This window comes from Rosa rugosa, chromosome 2 (genome assembly GCF_958449725.1).
Source record: "Rosa rugosa chromosome 2, drRosRugo1.1, whole genome shotgun sequence".
Lineage (NCBI taxonomy): Eukaryota > Viridiplantae > Streptophyta > Magnoliopsida > Rosales > Rosaceae > Rosa > Rosa rugosa.
Genome location: NC_084821.1, coordinates 35,048,924 through 35,062,495, shown reverse-complemented (window position 1 = coordinate 35,062,495; position 13,572 = coordinate 35,048,924). Strand labels below are relative to the sequence as shown.

The following is a 13,572-nucleotide window of genomic DNA, read 5'->3' as shown; positions in this document are numbered from 1 at the left end:
ACAATATTTAATTCCACAAAACACAACCAAACATCAAGTTCATATCATATCATATCATCTCAACGACAAATCACACTCACTTCCCCTCAACATAAAGCATTTGTCAAAACGATAACCTCACAACTCATTCACAACTCACTACAAGTCTCAAACCACAACCGCACTTACAATTGAATTAAGTAAAATTAGTAATCCCTGCATTGAAACTTAGTTCAGGAGATCACATTAAAACAACAAAATAATTCATAGTAATCCCTGCATATAACTTAGTTAAGGAGATCACATGAAAACAAACAAAAGAATTCATAGTAATCCCTGCATATAACTTAGTTCAGGAGATCACATGAAAACAAACAAAAGAATTTATAGTAATCCCTGCATATAGTTTAGTTCAGGAGATCACATAAAAACAAACAAAAGAATTCATAGTAATCCCTGCATATAGTTTAGTTCAGGAGATTACATTAAAACAAACAATACAAAATGCAGTAATCCCTGCGTAGAAATTTAGTTCAAGAGATTACTTAAAAATCAATCATAGAAGAGAAAAAGAAACCAAACAATAGAAATGAAAAAGGAAATTAATTAAAGAAATCAACAACTCATGCTAAAACCAAGACTTCACCCTTCATCTCCGAATACACCATCTCACAAAATAACTCATTTCAAAACTCGACATCGTTACCTCAATCGTAGCCCGTCACCGCCTAGGGTTATGGCATCCGATACACTCAACCAATCGTAGCCCGTCATCCGCCTAGGGTTAGAGCATCCGATTCCCTCAACTAATCGTAGCCCATCATCCGCCTAAGATTAGAGCATCCGATTCCTCAACTAATCGTAGCCCATCATCCGCCTAAGATTAGAGCATCCGATTCCCTCATACCGGTCACTACGTCGACCCTAAATCCAAAATTCGTAACATACAGGATAACTTTCTCACCCCATGTTCAACAATTCATTATTCAACATCTTACGTGCGGAAATAAAAGCTTGAATAATAATCAATCCATTCCAATCATCTCATCACTCGATAACACGCCAATCAATATATATATTCCACGTAAATATATATATACGTAGTCATTCACGCAGGAATGACCACTAATACCAACTATAGTTTTATAAATTATACTTCTCAAAAATCATTTTATAACAAAACATTGTTTTAACTTACCCATGAACCGTTGTCGATCAAGTTCATATATTTTAAAACAAACAATTTGTTTTGAAAATGACTTAACAATTAAACAAGTAATTCCGAGTAATAAATAAATCCGTTCGTAAATGAACCACGTGAGATTTACTCACCTCCCAATCCTGCTGCGTCTTCACACAAAACCAAGACAAGCACAAAATCATCCATACTCCGCTCACACAATTCTGTCAATCACCTAATCACATCAAGGTCACACTCAATACCACACAAAACACACAATTCACAAAACACAATTATACGACGATCCACAGTCGGATCCTCATCCGAGACCATCCAACGTCTTCGGAACACATCTACGATCACTATAACAAAACTACAAGTCGATCGGACAGCCGAATCCTCGCGGATAGAAAGCCGATCGAACCGAAAACCCTAAAACCCTAAAACTTGGAAAATTCATAACATGCTCATACGATTTCCAAAAATTACAAACTATATATCGAAATGTTCGACGAGTAGATCGCACTGAGGAGCCGAAACTGCCCCAGAGGTGGCCGGAAGCCGCCGGAAACCACCGCCACCAAACCAAAGTCTAAATTTGACAAAACTTCCAACATCAAAGTTCTTCATCTCAACTCCAATTGAAACATTCATAACTAGCACAAAGTCAGAATCAAAGCCATTTGGCTGGAATTTACCTCGCAAGTTCAGAAATTCGAAGAACCCTAGATTCCCAATCTTCAAAATTCTAGCTCCACAGGTTGAATCGTTGCAAGCCGCTTGGAGGGAAGCATCAAGGTCCTATGGGCTGCAAAAGCCCTCAAGAATCACCGGCTATGGTGGCCGGAAACGTGATCTCCGATCTGGGTTCGAAGCATCGCCGCCGCCAAACTTCCCGGCCTTGCACCGCCCTCCACAGCTCGTTTCATGCTCCAATTCTTCCACAGACCTCAAGAGGGGACTGAGGAGAGCAGGATTCCCTTTGGAATCGAAGCAAAAGGTGGTCGGAGGAGGAAGAACGACACCGGCGAAGGTGAGGGGGCGAACTGAGGTCGGGACCGAAGAGAGAGAAAAAGTTTCCCTTTTCGGAAACTTCTGATTTTTCTGATTTTTTTCCTATTTAACCAAAATGGAAACTTTTTCCAAAGGTCATAACTTCTTCATACGAACTCCGATTTTCGCGTTCCACATGTCCACGAACTCGTATCGACGCGCTCTACAACTTTCGTGAAGGAAGTTCTCACAAAATCTAAACGTATAAAAAGTCAAACTTCGTAATCCCCTAAAACGTGCACTTCGAATAATTATTCGTCCGAAAATAATTCCACTCCACCCTCGAACTACGAAATCGTACAAACGAACACTTTATTAATCCCAGGAAATATTTAGGAATTAAAAACAAATTTCCGAAGTCTTACACCTCTCAAGAGTTACACCTCTCAAATGTCCACGAACTCGTATGACTCCAACTGAGCTCGTATTATGTTACCTATATGGAATACCATTGCATATATTGGTGATGAAATTTCTACCTAACTTATGTTGTATTAATCAACCATAAGTATACTACTTATACTGTATCATGAACTAAAAATTTCATTGAGACAAATAAAAATATTTTAGCGTGACCAACGTGTCATAGTATGTCATGTAGAATTATCTACATACTTTACATTGTTGTATGATAGAACAATAATTGCAAACCTTCCTAACAAGGAAATGATAATTTTTCGCATATTTGAGAGTTGTCAGTTTAATCGGACAATCCTCCCTCCATTAGGGGGAGAAATATCGTTTGAAAAATGTGAATTGGTGTGAGATTTTGGCTTAGTTTGGCATTGATTCCTGACCTGCTTTTAGAACTGCTTCTGCTTTTGGGTCTACTCTAGAGTGTTTGGTAAAATTTTCAAAAGCAGCTTTAGGTCCAACTAGCTTCTCCCCACAGCTGATTTTGAGAAGCTACCAATTGGTTGCTTTTGGAGCTGCTTCGGGGAAAAACACGGAGCAACAGTAGAAACTTAATGAAATTTGTTAAACTACCAATTTTGTCCTCCTCCTTTCCGGAAAATTACATTGAAACAAATAGGGTTCAGCTTTGATCTTCATCCCCTCTTTGCCGTCAAAACTACATTGCAACATCTGTTGCTCATCGAACTTCTCCTCCTTCTCTCTCTGCAAATTGTTGTGCTTGAAATTCCGGGGCAAGATAAGCCTCGCAAACTCCACAGGGTCCCAAACCACGAAGCTTCTTCCAGTAGAACCCCACGATATGATCAAATCCAGCGACGGGTCGTCCACCAAATCAAATGTCTTTGCACAAAAACGGCGGCACCGGAGTCTCCTGCAGACACTGAAGCGGCTGCGGCACTCCAATTTGGGATATGAAGTATATAGGTTTAAACCTCTTTAGTTTGGGATATGAAGTATAAAGGTTTAAACCTCTTTAGTTATGCAGTCACTCCAATTATATGTAGAGTTTGGCAGAGAGTGAACACTGCAAACTCTTGAAAGGTCGCCCATTTCAGTTTCAGGTAATTAAGCTCCTTCCTTTTCATCACTTCGACTTCCAAACTGGTTTTCTCTCTCCAATTCTATTTCATTTATTTTTTATGCATTTTGGGTTACGAAGAGCTTTCCTTTGTATAAAGATTGTTTTATTGAAACTGTTTGTATGTGCTGTTGCAGGTTGAACTCGCCTAGCACATTTATAATGGATTTGGAAGTTTTGGGATTGTTTGCTTGTTTCTGGGTTATTAGTATTTACGTTAGGAAAGATTTTAGAATCAGAAGTGATGAAGTTAGTGCTCGTAAAGTAGATTCTTCTAATATTGGCAAAGTAGAGAGATATGTATGATTCAGTATATGGTGGTGGTAGAATGGACCTAAAATACTTATTCATTTGATCTGTTTACCAATCTACCTGTACATGTTTATTGCATTACCATGGCTAATAATAAACTACAGCATACCTACTAGGCTAAGTAGGCATCCTGTATCAGTTGCATGAGTTAGCCATTATAGTTTTTCTTTAATCCTATATATTGTAATAGTTTCTTCCCTGACTGTAGCAAGTTCGTACCATCTTCCGCAGGATCCTAATTCAAAGCATCTAGGAACTATGGTTTGGGATGCATCACTGGTATTCGCCAAGTTTCTGGCAATGACTGTAACACTCTAGAGACTCTTGTAAAGTTCCCATGATTTTAGCTTTCACATGTTGCTATGTTCTTCTGGTGTATGAATCGTGTAGGTTTACGGTTTGAGTTGAAACTTTATGGGTCCATTTGAGTCCAATATTTGGATGACGAACGAAGAGCAAGATGTACTCATCCTTGAAATAGATCTATTATGCATTGATGACTTTGAATGTGATTACCAGAACATAAAAGCTATAAAGTCTTTACAAGTTAGGTCATAAAAGTCTCAGAATTATTGTTCTCATTAGACAATCTACAATTCTTTCTACAAGGTTGATGTACTTAATAACAAACATATAGTAACATAAAACAATGACAAACATATTTTGTAAGTAAATAATCAGAAATATTTTGCTTCCTAGGAATTATTAAGGTTATTCAGTTCACTAGTTTGGGGGCAAAAGGTAACAGTCATACTTCTTTGAAATTCAGATTGGGGATCCTGTTTGGATTGACAGAGCTATGTATGCGCTGAAGAAGTCGGATGGGATTATGGAGGAGGTGACCGAGGAGGAGTTGATGGATGCCCAAGTGGATTCTACTGGCATGTTTATATTTCCTCACACTGGTGTGGTGCTGGCGGCGTTGATTAAGCTCCAGATTTGGCCTGCCGGTTTGCCAACCCACCGGTTCAAGTGGGGCTGATTTTGGGTCGATATGGATGTTTTGAAGAAATACTTGAGTAATTCAGAGGCTCCAAAGCATTAGTTTTGTAGAGGGCATTGTGAGTGTGTTCTGCTCTACTGCTTCATGTACTCTAAATTTTATTCGTTATTTTTGCTTAAAGCGTTTAGGCATTGGTATTGTTCTCTGTGCGCTTTTTACTTTGGTGATTCAATGTAGGATGAGGAACTGTTTTAGCTTGTAGTGCTCAGAATATGGTGGAGAAGGGAGTCATTTATAAGGCAGCATTGCCAAATTTTGTGTATGAGTTCATTATCATATGAATTTCACCACATTTTTCCTTATAACAAGTTTTCTTTAGCTTCCAAGTCTCTACTTGCATTCTGTATACCACAGATTTCTCCCTTTCACATATTTTGCTGTGAATTGCTTGTTCCTTGCTTTGTTCGGTATCTGATAGTAAGGAGGAGAAAACTTCTGATTGCTTCCTTGCTTGCTGGAAGAGCAGTGCAATTGTTAGCCCCTTTGCCAATGGCAGCTAAGGCCTTGGCAATCAGGGAGGCAATTTACCTAGCAGGATCCTTTTCCAATGTAGACATTGTTTAGGGAGGATAATAAACATGAAGGAGATGGTTCGGGAAGACAAGAAATGGAGATGTTAAGAAATACAATTGCACTACTTAATTAGCATTTAGTTGCAAATTTCAAGTGAATTTAATGGTTCCCGTTGAACTATGGTTGGGAAATTAATCTAAATATTCTTGACTTATTTTGTGTAATAGTAAAACATAATATGCATATTGAAGGGTTTAAAGTAAATCTTTTATTTAGTCCAAGCAAAGATACAAGGATAATACATGGGAAATTTCTTATTTGGTATGGTTATATAATCAAAAGATAAAATTATGTATTTTAGTAGCATACCGTAGCACGTATGACCATTTTGGTAATTATACCCAGCTAAAGCACTTTTGTCTTCAACTTACCAAACACCTAGAAATTGCTTTTCGCTCTCACAGCACTTTTAAAAACAGTTTACCAAACACCTCAGCTGCTTCCTCTCACAGCAAGTTCGGAAGTGCTTCCTCTCACAGCAACTTCAGAAGTGCTTCTTCTCACAGCACAGCAATCCCAAACTAAGCCTTTATCAACAATGTCTCATTTTAATTTTTGAGAAAAAATCTTAGTCATTATCTTTTTTACCTAAAAATTGGTTTGGACTCGCCAATCACCAATGGATTTTCAATCCAATATTTATGAACACATAATTTGTGTGGTCAAATCTGATAGTCTTCCCGCTGTTAGGGAAAGAAAAGACTAATATAACGGCATGAATTATGTGGAATATATCCACTAAGTCGAATGTTTTAAGCTTCCTAAAAGGGAAAATTGTACAAGCCATAATGCTCTTCATGAGGTTATATGAAGATCCACATTCTTTAATTAATTTGTCATTCAGAGATAATAGATGCCCTAAAAGAGGCTCATGTACCTGATATGAATAGAGTTTATTATAGCTAATGCATGTTTATATGAATGTGTGACATATCTCTAATTGATGATCATTGATGATATCTCATCAAGGGCTGTATACTACCATGTTTCATTGTGTCGACAAACCATACTATTGGCCATATTGGAAAGAAGCAATTCTAATGAATTTGATTATTGGAAACGTGATGAAATAGTTAGACCTTATAACCCCTAAATTACAAGAGGGTGTTCATTACAGTGAATTGGAATCACCATGACACATAATTCTCTTTATAAAGACATGGGATTATCATTCTTCTCTAAGAGCATCTTTAGCAGACTCTCTATTTTGGCTCCTTACACTAGGCCAATAACCTCAACATACAACACTTTTTGCACAACGAAAAAAAAAAAAAGTGTTGTGTGATGAAGAAAAGTGAATCACACAACACGTTTACAAAACTTGCGTTGTATAAGATGGTTAAAATTCTGAACTTTTTAACTAGTAGATCATTGCACAACAGTTATAAGAATAGTTCGTTGTGTGAATGAAAAAAAAAATAGCGGCAGATTTCCCTCTTAGCCTAACTCAAATTTGGCTCTAAATTGGTGCTCCAAAGGACAACAGAATAGTTATATATGTTGTATGAGTGTAGCTTGCAAAATGTCATACAATAGTTTCTGTTTTTGTGTTGTCTGATCAAGGAAGATATATTGGCAGGTTTGGATGTGCCTCCAAAAACCACTCATTCCCCCCTTAAAATTGAAACTTTGATTGCATAGAGCGGGAACTTCCCCTCCTTGCTGCCTCAGCTCAAAATTAAAGTGTGCAGAATCAGACAACATAACTTCATTTATGTGTTATGTGATTCATGAATACAAAATAAAAAGAGCCAATTGCCAGGTGTTTGACAACTTAAGTTAGGGCTAGCAACTTGTGTATATCCTACTTCATTTATTTCAGTATACAAAACACCATGAAAACACGATTTCTTCGTCAGTCTCCTTCTCTCCCCGAAACACAGATACCTTCCTCTTCATCCACAGCCAACCCTCATCCATTAATCGAAGCGCGCCCAGCTACTCACCTAAGTGCCCAGTGGATTTCACCCTCTCTCCACTGAAACCCATTCCTCAGATCCCTAATCATCAATCGCAGAACAATGGCGAAGCAATCTAAAGCCAAGAAATCGTAGAATTTGGGAAAGCGTACCGTCACCCCCGTCCAGATCGCCTTCCTCATCAGCCAGTTTCTCTTTGATAACAGCTACACCGATTCTGAACTGAAGCCTCCTCACTCTTCTCTACATCTCCGATTCAAGAGGTACCCACTTCTTTTTCTCCATCAATTTGGACTGAAATCTTCTAATATTTTTCTGATTTAGGGTTTTTAATTTTTTTTAGGTGCCGAAGAGCCTGCTGAGTTTGTCTGAGATTCTGAAAAGTACAAAGCATTGGGGAGCAGAAGATGATTCGCGAAGCCAATGGCGACCCCAACAAGGCTAACAAGCCGTTCATGCGCTCCTCATCGAGCAACCCCAATAAATGTATATTTAATTGTCTATTAGTTAATTGTTCTATTTTATTGTTATGGTTATATGGTTGTCTTTTATTTGCAGATTGATTTCTTCACATAATAAACACCCAATGGAAACCAAGGCCACCCAGAGTTCATCAGTTGCTTCTTCTACGACGTCGTTTGGGAGCTCGAAGAAGACGGTGTGGGTTTGGACGGAGAGCAAGCAGGTCATGACGGCCGCCGTGAAGAGAGGCTGGAACACCTTCCTGTTTCAGAGTCAGAAACTCGCCAATGACTGGTCTTGTAAGTTGATTTAAACTTTCAGAGTCTATTTTGATCTGGGTTTTTGCTGTAAGCGTGAGATTTTGATAAAGGTGGAAGCTTTAGGTGGAATTGCATTTGGGTTTTGTTGGGTTTTTGCTGTAACATTGAGATTTTGATAAAGGCGTAAGCTTTCGATGGAATTGGATCTGGGTTTTTGTTGTGAATGGAATTTGAGTTTCATTTAAGGGTTTTATTTTGAATTTGAGCAGCGATTGCATTGATAGATCCTCTTTTGATCAAAGAGGGAGGGATTTTCGATAGCGAGAACACTAGAGTTGCCACAGTTGTTGAGGTTTCCAACCCCAAAGAGTTGGAAGAGCTTCAACCCGAAAACGGGTTGGCTGAGAATGTTGTTGTTGATTTGCTGGATTGGCAGGTGAGGTTTTAGATGACTGATTAGATAATATTGCTCCTTGCTGGTGCATTTAGCTTGTTTGCGTATGTTTTCAGAGTGAAGTTTAGCTAGTGAGGTGTTGTTTCTTTAGGTGGCCGACTAAAGGAGAGTGGAGGAGACGGGAAAAGGGAGAGGAGAAGAGAAGATGAAGAAAAAAAAAAAAAAAAAAGAAGAATCAGATTGAATAGATGATTTGGTGGTCCGATTGTCATCTATTGCTTTGAGCATATGAACAGTGTGTGGGATTGGTATGCTTGGTTGGTCCGATTATTATTGGTTGTTTTGAGTTGGGTGAGTGGCTTCTATTTTCTGGATTGTGTTTCTTTTCTTGATATTATGTTCTTGTTGATTGTTCTTTGATTAATAACATGGTATTGATTTCGGTGAGTTTAATGGTGCTAGTTTTCCATCTTATTCCTGAATTTGAAAGAAGTTTGGAATTTGGTAGACTTGAGCTTTGTTTCAATTCTATTTTTTTGTTCTTTTTAGTATTTGGGGTGAGTGACTTGTTTTTCTGAAATTGTCTTTCTTTTCCTGATGATATATTATGCTGTTCTTGGTTTTCATTATATACGTTTTCAAATTGGTTTTCCTATCATTGTGTTATGACATTGAGTTTGGATGTTTTCATTCCTGTTGTTTTTCATCTCTCTAAGTTTCATATATGTTATCTTCTTACCAGTAAGAGTAAGAATTGCTCAGTGAACATCTCCCGACAGTTATTCTTGACGGTTTGGGTTTTCTACGAATCTCACTCTTTGGTTTTATAAGTGGTGGAGTTTTGATGTTTATCAGATAGATAGCTTTGAAAACCAATTTTCTACTTCTTATTTCTTTATTCAGTTTGGTACCATGATTTGTTTATAGGAGAAAGTTGTTTTCCTCTTTGGTTCCATAATTTGTTTTTCAGTTATATTTTGAAGCTTTGGTTGTGTTTCATTTACTATGAGTTTTGGGAGGCAAAGTGTGTTTTGAATGAGGATTTTTGGGGGGTTTGATGCAGGGTAAAGTTCCTGAAATTTTCAGGTCTCTACAAGTTTACGGATGTTTCTTGGTTGTTCCTATTTTGGTTTTGCTTAGGACTGATATATTTGACTTCGCTGCTTTGATATTTTCTTTTCATTGTAGCAATTTCCCCACTGTGATATTACTAGGGAATTTGAGAGTCCGGTATTGATTAAGGATAATTTGGGTGCTTGATATCATATGATTTCACTCGTGTTCAGTTTGGGGTAGTTGGTTATATGATGTCTTTCAAATGTAATTTTATAAGTCTTACATTTTGTTATATCATTGATATTTTAATACATTGTTTTGGATTTGGTTTTAAGAATATGATTGTTATAAGCATGCTTTGGTACTTTTTCCTTAGTCTTTGTTATTAGGTTATTTGTGGTAGTTGTGATACCTGCATGTACCTTATACTATATCGATTCGATGTTTATAAGTAACATTGGTTGGTAAACATTAACTTGTATTAATCAAGTAAACCGGTTTCTAGTCATTTAGCTTCTATTGTCATTGTTTTATTGTGTGTTTGTCTTAATTTGGAAAACAAACACACATATTTATGCCAATTGTATTGTATTTTGCTTCTAGTTTCTACTGCAATTAACTTGTATCTACTTAAAGTAACCTCTGTTTTTGTTGAATATATAACTGATGGATATATCTACAAGTTTCTACTGCAATTAACTTGTATCTACTTAAAGTAACTTTTCTTTTCTTTTTTGAATATATAGCTGATGGATATATCTAGTTTGTCTGCACCAATTCAGGTCAAGCTGACTGCTTATTAAGAGTTAAAATAGTAATGTTTATGACTTAAAAAGAAGTCTTCTGACCTTTTTTGTTCTATTACAGAACTATACTGATGTGGGCAAGAAATGTACGTTTCGGCTTCTTAATAGAGGATCCGCTAAAGCTCTTGATAAAGTTGTGGAGTTAGATGGTATAAGAACTGGTCCAATTTGTTTTATAGATATGGCATTTTTATTACAAGAGCGCTAAGTATATACAAATTTGCAGTCTCCTTGAGTTATTGCTGCTATATTGATAACGTACAGTCTCCTTACACATAACTCATGAGTTAGTATAAGGACATGAAAGCAAGTATTATGAGGAGATTGTATTATATCTCTGCTTGCAATATAAAGAGGTCGTTTCAGAGCCCTTTATTGTTTTCCCGTAGTGTCTTCAGCTCTAAAATGACCACATGAATTGAGTTCCACTTTAAATTGTTCTAGCATATTGTATTATGTATTCTACTTGCTGCATTTTTAGATTAACATGAGATTAGATATTTTGCAATGTGATAATCATCTGCTCACATTCTGTGAGATCTCCAATACTAGGATATAAAGGGTCAAATTTCTGGTAAGTTTTTGCAGAATGTATAAAATTTTGCTAGGATGCATCTTAAAGTTGTTTTTGGACATTTGTATTTTCTTTTGCTTCAGCTAATAACATAGGTTGTGGACTTAACTAACATAGTAGTATCACTTTGAAAGTCCCAATTGTGCGTACATGTACAAATTAAAGTTCTATATTAATCCAGCCTATCCTCTTGCTTTTGCAGATAACTGAGATCCTCAAGCTAGTAAGAAGGCTTTACAGACTCATTCTAGATTCTGCAAAAGAGAGGGAAAATATTGATGGGCGCACCATTTTCTGCGTCTGCTGGCATATAATATTCACATGCAGCAGCTGCTCATATTTTTGTCAATAATCATATTAATTTTTGATGGTTTATTGATATTGATAATGGCATGGCACTAGAATGCTATCTTGTTTTGGAATAATTTGTATCAGTTTTGGATATCCCAAGTAGATGGGCATGTATTAGAATACTTTTTTTCTTTTAATGTTGGCTTGGATGATTGAGAAATGCTCCCTTTTAACATTTGATGTATATAGAATGGGTTGGATTACTCATTTGATGGTTTGTAATGTGTTTTCTTTCCAATTGATTGCGTTCATTAGGTAAAATGGAGCATTATTGTGCACAAAATATAGAAAATGAAAATGATTGTACAACAGTTTTATAGTGCGGCAATTCAACATTGTTTGAATACACAAAATTAGGCCATTCACACAATGCATTCATTACAATCACACAACGGTAAAAACTAAACTCTATTGTCCAAAACCAATTCACACAATAAGCATACTGCACAACTAAAGTGTGATGGTATATCAGACGACGGTGAAATTAAAAAAACTGTTGTCTGACTAGGCTTTCCAACAACAGCTTTGGAACAAGTTCTGTTGTCTGAAGGATGCACATGCCACGCACAGCATGACTGCGCGGCAACTGTGGCTGCCATCTGCCGAGAGAAGGCACAACACTTTTAACAAATAAGTGTTGACTGTTTGTGTTTCACACAACGGGTTTCCACCGTTGTGTCATTTTTCATCACACAACGCTCCGATACACAACGGAGATCGTCCAAATCACACAACGAATTTGGTCCGTTGTCTGTTAGCTTTTTTGGCCTAGTGTTAGCTATTTTGGAGAGCATGTTTCGCTTTTTATCTATTTTAGCAGCTGCACCAGACTCCTAAGAGCATCTTTAGCAATGCTAGACATTTTTTAGTCAAATTTTAGCTAAAGTAGCTAAAAAGTCATTTTAGCTAGCCACTTTAGAATTACGTCTGTATCAATGCTCTCTATTTTAACTAGTTTTGAATTTATATTATTTTTTAAATGAATATTAAATAGTTTAAATGTATTTATAAATTACATAAAATAATTTAAAATGAATGTTTTAAATTATGGAGAGCCTCATCCCGCTCTCTATATTTAGGAGCGAGATAGCTAAAAGTTATAATATAGAGCCACTTAGGAGTTTGGTGCAGCTGCTAAAATAGATAAAAAGCTAAACATGCTCTCCAAAATAGCTAAGGAGCAAAAATAGAGAGTCTGCTAAAGATGCTCTTAGGAGTCTGGTGCAGCTGCTAAAATAGATAAAAAGCTAAACATGCTCTCCAAAATAGTTAAGGAGCCACAATAGAGAGTCTGCTAAAGATGCTCTAAGTGGCTCTCTATTATAACTTTTTGCTATCTCGCTCCTAAATATAGAGAGAGCTCTCTATAATTTAAAACATTGCTTTTAAGTTATTTTATGTAATTTATAAATACATTTAAACTATTTAATTTTCATTGAAAAAATAATATAAATTCAAAACTAGCTAAAATAGAGAGCATTGATGCAGACGTAATTCTAAAGTGGCTAAATAAAATAACTTTTTAGCTACTTTAGCTAAAATTTGACTCAAAAATGGCTAGCATTGCTAAAGGGACAACTTTTCTATATGTACAGTGTTACATATAGTTGTTATATTGACGAGAGGCATATGGCAGGTTGTCTTGGTTATTATGAAGATGTTAAAGGCAAATTGCTAAAAGCAAATCCCCAAATTTTATGTGTCATATTATAAGCATATTTCTTAACCAAATATATCCTCAATGGATTCATATTGCCAAAGACAAGTCCATTAATGAATGAAAGAGCTTAAAGCTCATGGAATCAAAAAGTCTTAAATTCATATATACTCATTCATTTACGGTCAAAGTGACTTATTGCCTCAATGAGTACTATGACAAGACTAATAAATCAAACTGTAATCATGCTCACAATGTTGCAACACATTCTAACTTTCGAGAAGTTGTGAATTTATCTAGAGCTCCTATTAAGCCTATATGAAATTATCAATTACACAAATTGATATTTATGGCTAAGTATGCCATACTTAAAATTTCAATACTTGGAATATTGTATAAAGGTAAATGTGTCAAATGTTGTTCCTTTATATTGTTATTCTTTGCTAATATTTTTATCTATAATTTGAGCATATGAAATTGGTTCTGCTCTTATCATGT

The 13,572-nt window shown here is 36.4% G+C and overlaps 2 long non-coding RNA genes across 2 annotated transcripts; both read left to right on the top strand.

Moving 5' to 3' along the window:
- The first annotated feature begins 3,136 nt into the window (after window positions 1–3,136).
- Window positions 3,137–5,348, top strand: LOC133734748 (uncharacterized). The gene is made up of 2 exons (XR_009858548.1): window positions 3,137–3,690; window positions 3,845–5,348. It is a non-coding gene; the product is annotated as an uncharacterized LOC133734748 (long non-coding RNA).
- A 2,383-nt stretch (window positions 5,349–7,731) lies between these two features.
- On the top strand, window positions 7,732–8,429 carry LOC133730543 (uncharacterized). The gene is made up of 3 exons (XR_009856660.1): window positions 7,732–7,777; window positions 7,858–8,000; window positions 8,073–8,429. It is a non-coding gene; the product is annotated as an uncharacterized LOC133730543 (long non-coding RNA).
- Window positions 8,430–13,572: the final 5,143 nt, after the last annotated feature.